The sequence below is a fragment of the Morone saxatilis genome, unplaced genomic scaffold, assembly GCF_004916995.1.
Source record: "Morone saxatilis isolate NCDOM2014 unplaced genomic scaffold, NCSU_SB_2.0 Contig19, whole genome shotgun sequence".
Taxonomy (NCBI): Eukaryota; Metazoa; Chordata; class Actinopteri; family Moronidae; genus Morone; species Morone saxatilis.
In genome coordinates this window covers 11,824,923-11,834,005 of record NW_023339751.1, presented here as the reverse complement: position 1 = coordinate 11,834,005, position 9,083 = coordinate 11,824,923, and the positions used below count along the sequence as shown (strand labels likewise).

Here is a 9,083-nt window from a genome sequence, read left to right as displayed (position 1 = left end):
AAAAAAAAAAAAAAAAAGGAGATAATTTTCTACTATTATTGGTTTAATTCAGTCCCTTCCCAGAGCCAGACACCCTGGAGAATTGCGACCTGGGCTACAGCACACATTTCCTTTTGGCAGTGGCTACACAGGAAGTGAAGACTGTGAAAGGCCAGTGGTTAACAAGCCCTGTAAAAAAAACACTAACCAACCCAACAAGCTAGGTATTGTACCAGTTAATTAGAGGCAAACAGGGGGCAACTTTGTCTTCTGAATGGGATTCAGAGGTGGCTTGTTCTACAGTAGGCTTGTCAGCAAACAAGAGCCTGGAGCAGCCTGAATTACAAGCTCAAAAGTAAATCTACATGTAACAAACTGTTAGCCAGGGTCAACAGTGCATGTGCGCACACACACACGCGCACACACACACATCAAAATCGACTGCTCCCTTCACAAAAGCTGCTTCCTCTCTGTTTCATCACGCAGACCGGGCTTTGTTAGTGTGCGGAAATGCCTCCAGAGGGAATGAAAATACTGGCAAGTCCCTGCAGCTCTTTTCTGGAGAGAGACGGGTCCTGCAGCTGCAACTTCATATACACACGCACGCAACCACACGCATGTATGCCAAGTGCCCATGTAGGTTGAGGGATCAGGTTACGTACAGAGATAACCGTGTTAACCTAAAGAACATAAACACCGGTGTGCGGTTACATGGCTGTCAGAGGAAGCTAACACTGACAGTACAGAATCTAAAGTTGGACTAATGTTGTCACGGCTGCCACAAAATTATAGGCAACGTCACTGTGAAAGCTCATACCGCTGCTAAAATCAGGGGTTTTCCAGCCTGGGAATTACATTTGGAGAATTAAGTGACCGTGCTTCCTAGATTCATTAAATCATACAAGTATTGTTGTCTCGTTGAGAGAACCCACAAACCAGTCAGAGAAAGGTCAAGAAAAGCTGAGATGTCCGAGGAACTTTTAGTACCCATCTCTCCATTTTCCATTCAATTATCCCATTCAGGGTTGCACACTTTCACATGTTCCAGCAGTTTTGAGTCCCCAGTTCACCCAAGCTGCATGAAAGCCAGAGCACCCAGAGAAAACACATGCTCAGACTAGGAGAATGTGCAAAGTTTACACAGGCCACTGCTGCCTTGTGGGTGAAAACCCTCGACCATCATGGTAACCACTGAGCCACTGTGCAGCCCAGTGCCTTACTAATGCTCATAATTTTTTTTAATATTCCATTACCTCACTCGATGGCCATCTTGGTTGGTGAAAAAACATGTGTTTGTAATCAGACGACAGCCCTCCCAACAACAGATGATTGCAATCAAAGAGTCAATGGCCTGCACTTAAGGCAAAAATCCACCATATGAGTAAGAAACCAAAACCTGCGATTTAAAAGTCCAAACATCTTGAATGATCTATTGGCATAAATGAAATATGATATTCATAAGTATGTTTTTTCATTAGTGTATAATCCTGAAGAATCCTGAGGAGGAATTGTTGTTTTTATTACCTTAGAATCAGCCATTTATATCTACAGACTGTGCAGGTTGCCCACCATTGAGTCTGCAATGTTTCTACATGAGCCCAGAAGAGACAAACTGGGTCTGTTTGTTGTTGTGTGTTGTGTTTTTAACACAGGTTGTGTAATTATATAAAATAGTTTTTCCTTCACGCTTGGAAGTGCAGAGACTGAAATCATCCACATGCTTCATGCGAATCCATTCTCTTCAGTATGTTAAATGATAGCAGCCAACAGCCATTATGACTACTATTATCCTAAATAAGAGGTCAAACCTTTTAGTAAACAGTTGTCAGCTGTATGTTATTTTATCCTGCAATAATCACTAGAAAACATTAAATATCTTTCATATACACTGAACAGACCAGCGAGGTTGATTTGGGAGACTATTTTGGTTGAGCAACCACTGCACATAGTGAATTTCAGCTCTACACTGTCTCCCACACTCACATTCAGTTGACCCAGGAACTTTAAAACAGTGTGCTATTTTTATTTAATATTTCATGTAAATTGTACCTCCTACACAAAACTCACAGACTCGGCCGCCTACCAACATGTTCTTTCATTACAGCCGCTTTCTAAGATGATACTTCTGTCAGTCAAAACTGTGCTTACAGTATGCTAAAGATACATTCTGGTTGTCATATGCTTAACTAAAACACAGTATCTACTAAAAGATAGCATACATGAGTCTTATTCATTTCCTTCACATTTTGATGCCTTTCTTTGTAATCTGTGATGTGAAAAGATCAGGTTTCCACACAGTCTGTGAATCCTGCTCATAGGTGAGTTATAAAATTCCAGTGCACCACAGTGGTGTGTGGTCATTTTGAGACTCAGTTTGTGCTGATATCAATGCAAAAACACACATCATTACAGATGAGTCCTTCTCCTCCTGCACGCTCTGCAGTCGCGACCACTTGCCTGAACCAAGCGCAGCATTTTCCAACATGTTTTACTGTTTGTCACTACAGCTGCACTTGTTGCCATCTACAACGTGTTATTCTTCCGTGCTGGTGGGCGTTCTTCCGTCTATGGCATTTAATGGCCGACAAGAATACTTCTAGGTGTACATCCTGCCTCCACAGGTCCAGAGGAACTGCACTCCCGGTACCTGTTACTGTCGACAAACAAGTGCCGTCAAGTTTTCAGAACTTTGGCATCGACTTTCTTGAAATATAAGCATTAAAAACGAATCCACTGGGGACATATGAGTATCTACAATGTTTATGATCTCATCACTTAACAGACAAGCTGTGCAACACACTAATTTCCCCAAAGGGTGTTCCTTTAACAGCAGAAAGGTGGACTTCTGACCAAACAACTGACTGAAATACTGTCTTACCAGGAAAGTATCAGGGGAAAGCAGATTCGAGATGTACTGACAGAGTGGAGGAGCTTTCAAGACAGCTGCTCGAGTTTCTTTCTGTCACTCTCTCTCTCACTCTCTCACACACACACACACCCATGCAAACGTACACACTCCACTCCCTCTCTCCTTTTTAGCCAGTGACAGCAGGCACCCAGCGATGACATGAGGAGTGTCTCTGGCAGCCAGTAAGGCAGCACTAAACAGACAGAAATATCTGCTCTGACAGACGGACAGACCGTCACCCACTACGACATGCATGCAGCTGTCACTAAGCTTACCACTCCTCTTCCCAAGCCTCTGGTTTGATTTGCCTTTATGCAATTCTCTCCCCACTCCGAACAGTGTTTCCCTCATCTTTTTCCTTTCTTACAGCGATCATATACTATATTAAAAAGCTACATTGTACTTGGCTCTGTTTGGCTCGTGGCCAGAGAGGAGGAGGTAGAGGGCGGAGGGGAGGAAGGAGGTTCGGCTTTCATGAGGCCAACTGTTGACCACACAGCCATCCTCCACTTGATCAGCATTGGCCTGCACAGGTCTAGCTCTTTGCCTTCTTTCCTTTGCTCTCGTTCTTTTGCTCGTTCTTTCGCACAAGACTGTTCTCCCTCTCTCTGTCTGTTTAGCTCTCTCTTTCTCAGCCACAGCCGGTCTCAATTAGGAGGGTCAGGGAGCGGAGCGGAGAATAACTCAGGCTCTGGTATCTGGAGCTGGAAGGACCCAAAGATCAGCAGCAATAAGAAACCACTGCTATAACGTGTTGCGCCAAAAACTGGGCTGTGGCTGCCTGTGTGTTTGCATGGTTGTGTGTGTCCTGCATAAATCTACTCCGTGTCAACAGGTTGTCATTGACCTCTGACCTCCATATTTAAACAGACATGAATATGACAGAACTGCTAATGTTGTGATTGGCGCCTAGCTGTCCTCTTCCAGGAACGTAGGTCTGTTTGCTGTTCAGTTTAAAGACTGTGGGTTTAAAACAATGGAAAATCAGTCACACACTCATGCGCAAGAAGGCACACCCACGCACCAGATCTTCGCCCCATGTAGAGACCTACTTTAATTGCTTTGTTTCAATGGTCCCCTCTGAATGGGAGAGAAGCTGGGGGCTGCAGTTTACAAGACACATCTGCAGGTGTTGCATTTCAAACTGAGAAACTCAAGCTGTGAGAAAAAAACACATACACTAACACAGGCACACAGATAGAGGGATACAGAGATTGTCTTTTTCTCTCTCACATACACACACTGCAGGTGCAGCACTGTTCAGTACTTTCCTCCACGGTATCGAGCAATGAAAATGCTGGCACGTCTGAGCATCTGAGCAAGGTGAAATAGAAAATCTCTTAACATCTGTGTCTCTTTCTATAAAAATACTGACTTTAATGTGAGACAACGCAAAATATATGACAAGACAAAGCTGAGGCACAGTATACTGAGCACAGACGTGTCAAATCGAGAGAAAGAATGTGCTTATCAATGGGGCTCCTGCAATGTGGCTGACGCTTCCCAGTAGGCATTTCACACTAAAAGTCTGCCAGAGCCATAAATACCACCAACTAATGTGGCTTAGGGTCATGAAGGTTTTAGATAACTTCCCTATGGCCAGTGCACTTTGTGAAAAACTACTTTACTTTGTTGCCACACACCCAGTGGTACACAGCATCTCCCCCATAGACTCGGTAGAAAATAGCTTGTTCAGAACTACTTTCACCCGTTTAATTCGAAAGCCTCTCGGAGCAGTGTCTCTATGAGAATCAAATCTGTTTGTTATAGCTGAGAGTGGAGTAGTTTGGAGGATCTTGGGTAGCGTGTCTCCTAATTCACGGAAAGAAAGAGCAATCAGCTAAGCTTCAGATGGCATCCGACAGATTCAATCTCTCTTTTTTCTTTCTTTTTTTTTTTTTTCAAGCATCTCCATTGTAATGTTCCCCCACACTGGCGTGCACGCCGCATTGCACATATTTCTGATAATCTATGCAAATAGGCCACAGATGGACAAGAATGTATCTAATTGAGAAACATATGTGTGGCACTTGTAAAAATAATAATTCTTACATCTCCCTTCGCTTTTTGTCCTCATCCTATTTCTGTTATCCGTCATTCATTAAGAGTTACATGTGGCTGTGATGCTGGCGCCTTGCCGCACCGTTTTGTGAAATTATTCAAATGAGGACACCATGTTTCTTTTGTTTACTGCCTTGAATGGCAACACAGAGACAAGGTTGGAGTATTCATGAACGCCATTTCTCACTCTCTCGCTACAACTACCACCTCCTCCTCCCCCCCCCTTCCCTCTGTGACTCCTGCCGCAGCATTGGAGGAACGTCCCGGCCATTACGAGAAGCCATTAATGAGTGTGTGGCGTGGCGTGTTGTGATGCGCGGCATATTACAGCCATTCATCAGAGCCAGGAGACACTTGACAGGCGGACAGCCAACAGGTTGTGTAATCATATAACACAGCCATGTCAGGCCTGCCACGGCTCCGTGTCCCATTCAGGCCTCTAATGTTATTTTCCTCTGGGTAATTGACGACGCCAGACAGAGACCCAGTGATGGATAACATCATGGACCAACCGGCGCACAAAGATGGCGGCCTACTGGAGTGATATCATTTTAGATTACATCAACATTTGGAGATATTTGAAGGAAAATTACGGTTTATTATAACTTGGGTCTTATTTTGGTTGTTTTGGCCACTATATCTATTGGTAATGATAACTTTGTACTCTGGTAATTGCTGAGATCTGGGAACATGATGATATCTTTGCACAAGAAAATGTTTAGAACGGACAATCTGGATGATAATTTATTCTTTCCTTTGTTTTGTCTTCCAATTAAATTTGGTTAGCCTGGGGGTTTGTTTACATCCTGAATGATCATCTGACTGCCGCTGTTTCTTGTCCCACCTGACTTATTTTTAGTAGATCTCATCAATGCAATGTTACTTTTGTGAAAAAGCAAGAAAAAGCAAGAAACCAAAGCCAGGATAACACTTTCCTGATGCCTCCTGATCTATTTCAGTTGTACACCAACCCCATGTATATTACTTATTAGGTTTAATGAGTCATAATTGTGTGAACGAATAAAAAAGAAGTAATCTAAATCTATTACAGAAAACCATTATAAGAGATGAATCTAAGTTATTACATTAATTATGTCAAAACATGACAAAGTAAGTGTTAGTGTGGTAATTATAGTGTACTGGGAATGCCATCTGACACTGAGGAATGTGTTGAAAATATTCCTCAGTACAACACAACTCTCAGCTGCATCAGTGGCCCTAAGGCAGTGTTAGACGTTGTTAAGGATAGCAAGTATCCTCACACAACCTGTTCTGCTCTGTCCCTAAGCTGGAAAAGAGAAGACAATGTTCTCTCTCATCCTCCCACTCTCACCACTTTATACCTCTGCTTGTTTGTGAGATGCCTCTTGCAGCAACAATCCAAAAAAGGCTAGCTTGTGTATGTGAAAAATGGGCTATAAGACGATAACCACAATGAATATAACCAGCAAGGATAAAAATACATATTCCTGTCGTTTGAATATCATCAGTCTCCTAAGCTGCAGCGCCCTGAGGTGAAACTCCTTAGAGAATGAGTCTTGATTAGACTCATATTCTGCTTCGTTCTGTCTTCGTCTATGTCTCTCACCCGCTCTCTGCCACAAACATACAGTATAATATCTATATACACGCAGTAGTTCTTATGCCCTTCTATCCACCATATGAATAGATTTACCTCAGAAAAACCTCTGCAGAAGAAAAAGATGGAAAGACAGGAGGGGGGGGGAGAGAAATGAACAAAACGGAAGAGGGTGTGGGACGCAAAATGGAGGGAAAGATATAGACAAAAATGAAAAAGACGGCTGGGAATGGGATGCTAATTTCCTTGGTGTGAGCTAATCCCTCGGAGCTGCAACATCCTTTGCAGACAACACACCAAAGGAGCATAACCCAACTGGAACATGCTCAGACTACATCCACAACATCCGCTTATTTGAAAACGCTACGTGCACATACACAACAATGTCTGTCCACGCTACATTTTTCAGATTGTTTTTGTGAAGTCTCAACTGGTTTCAGCGGTAACTGTTGTGCTGCAATGTGCACGTCAGCTACAGGGGCTAAGTGCATAGGCTCCGTAGCTAAGCAATAACCCTCTAACGCAGAACTATAAATTTCACCTTGAGTGTGGACACGACACACCGAAGGAATCCACCCAGCCATTACACACTCACTCACACACTCTTCCTCTCTCCTCAATCTCAACTCCTTCGCCTCACAACGACCACAGTGTTCAGTGTCAACAGTGGTCACACTATGTGGTGCTAACATTAAAAATGCATCCAATTAAAGCTGCAGGGGAAAATACTCCTCTGTAAACGGCAACAGTCTGTAACATGTTTGCAGCGATGATAGGCTTTCTAAACAAATTAAGCCGGAGGAGCTCTACATTACTCATCCTGGCTGGCTGTCTGGCCAAATTCTGCCTCAATTGCACAGTTGTTTGATCAACTGTTGGTGCGCTGTGTATGTGTTAATGTGAGAGAAGGAGAAAAAAAAGAACAGATATGAGTCCATGGATACCAGGCAAGATTAACACAGTACGACAGCAGCAGAGAAACGCAGTAAAACTTGTCTTCCTATACTTTCATGTCTCTGCAGTCATGTGCTGTCACATTCTGCAGCACTGTTCAGTCGGCTGGCAGCGTCCCTCTTTCTTTCACTGTGCATTACTTGTCACTCCGCCGATGGTCGGCACGCGTGTATTTGTGTGTGTATGTGTGTTAAACCTGTCGCTTTCTGTGCTCTGACGTCCGTGTGCTTATCGCTTTGGCTGATCCCAGCTAGTCGTGCATGTGTGTACAGTATCTGTGTCTGTCTATCTGCATATACGTGCACATGTGTGTGTTTTTGTGCGAGGCAGATGTTCCCCGGGTGGTGCCAATGCTCAGTGTTCACACACACACACACACACACACCGTACTGCAGAAGATTAACCAGCACTTTATTTATCCATTTGCCCCCACCACCACCACCACCACCACCACCCCCAGTACTCCTTAATCCCTGGTAGCAAAGAATAGAGGAGGAAAGGCAAAAGGAGTGTAAAACTGGAGCTAGGTGGCAGAGTTTTTCACCACTCTGGACATACTTCAAAAATGATTTTTGGTTCGCTGATATTCAATTTAAACTAAAATCACTATAATGTGCTACCTAAAACAACAGCCTGAAAAAAGCAGCCTGTAGTTAATGTAGTTAATTTTAGAAAGTAAAGTAGGATAGAGTCTACAGTCAGGGCTATGGTTACACAGTCCAAAAATGCACTAAATCGGTAAGCTACAGTTCCATTAACTTTTTGTCACTCTGTGTTAACACATGAATATTTTTCCATACTCCCCACTTTCCCAGATCAGTCCACTGTAAAAAAAAAAAAAAAGAAACAACCAGAAAATGTGAGTTTTTGGGAAATGAATGGTTCTTGAATCATAGCATCATGGTTTTGTTCAATTCTTCAAGTATTGACAGTGGTCACGGGCTTCTCGGTGGGGACTGGCTGGGTTTTTTTGGACAGAGCCAAACAAGATCCTGCACAGCTCCTCATAAACAGCAGCTGCAGACTGCTCAGTTCCCAGTTCCTCCCCGGCCGCCAGCCCAGGAGGGTCCAATCAAAACCAGCCACATTACTCCCTCACTTCGCCTTTGCGTGCCAAGTCTGCTCCGTGTCAGGGGGGGAAAAAAGCCAGGACGGAACCAAAGAGCGTGCACATACACTGAGCTGTGGATTAAAAGAAAAAAATCTATTTACCTGTGTGAACTTTGACCTTGGTGGTACTGCCGCTGTGGTTGCCACCCCCTCCCCCACCCTGCCCTTCATGTATTCCTCTCGCACGGTCCCTCACTGACCCCTCCTTAAGCGGTGATCTGAGGGGAAGGAAGACAGAGGAAAAGGCTGTTAAATTTCTTTTAATGGAATGCCAGGGAGGACCTGGTTCAGACAGAGGACAAATGTATCACAGAGAAATACACCCCGGTGCTGAAAAATGTATGCAGGAAGCCATGAGGGAGTTTGCTATACTGCCCATTTACTCTACCTCCTAACCCTGCCGGAAAGCCAATGAACCAATGAACAACTGCACCACCTATCACACTGCTGTGACTGTATACTGCAGCAGTCCTGTATGCCCCCCCCCCTCCC

At 44.0% G+C, this 9,083-nt stretch overlaps 1 protein-coding gene across 2 annotated transcripts in view; it reads right to left on the bottom strand.

Moving 5' to 3' along the window:
* The window catches only part of zmiz1a (zinc finger, MIZ-type containing 1a), a 94,278-nt gene that overhangs the window by 64,780 nt on the left and 20,415 nt on the right, over positions 1 to 9,083 (bottom strand). For both annotated transcript variants that reach the window (XM_035663885.1, XM_035663886.1), the window contains exon 2: positions 8,694 to 8,809. The gene's annotated coding sequence lies outside the window, so the exon portion shown is untranslated. The remainder of the gene's footprint in view (positions 1 to 8,693; positions 8,810 to 9,083) is intronic.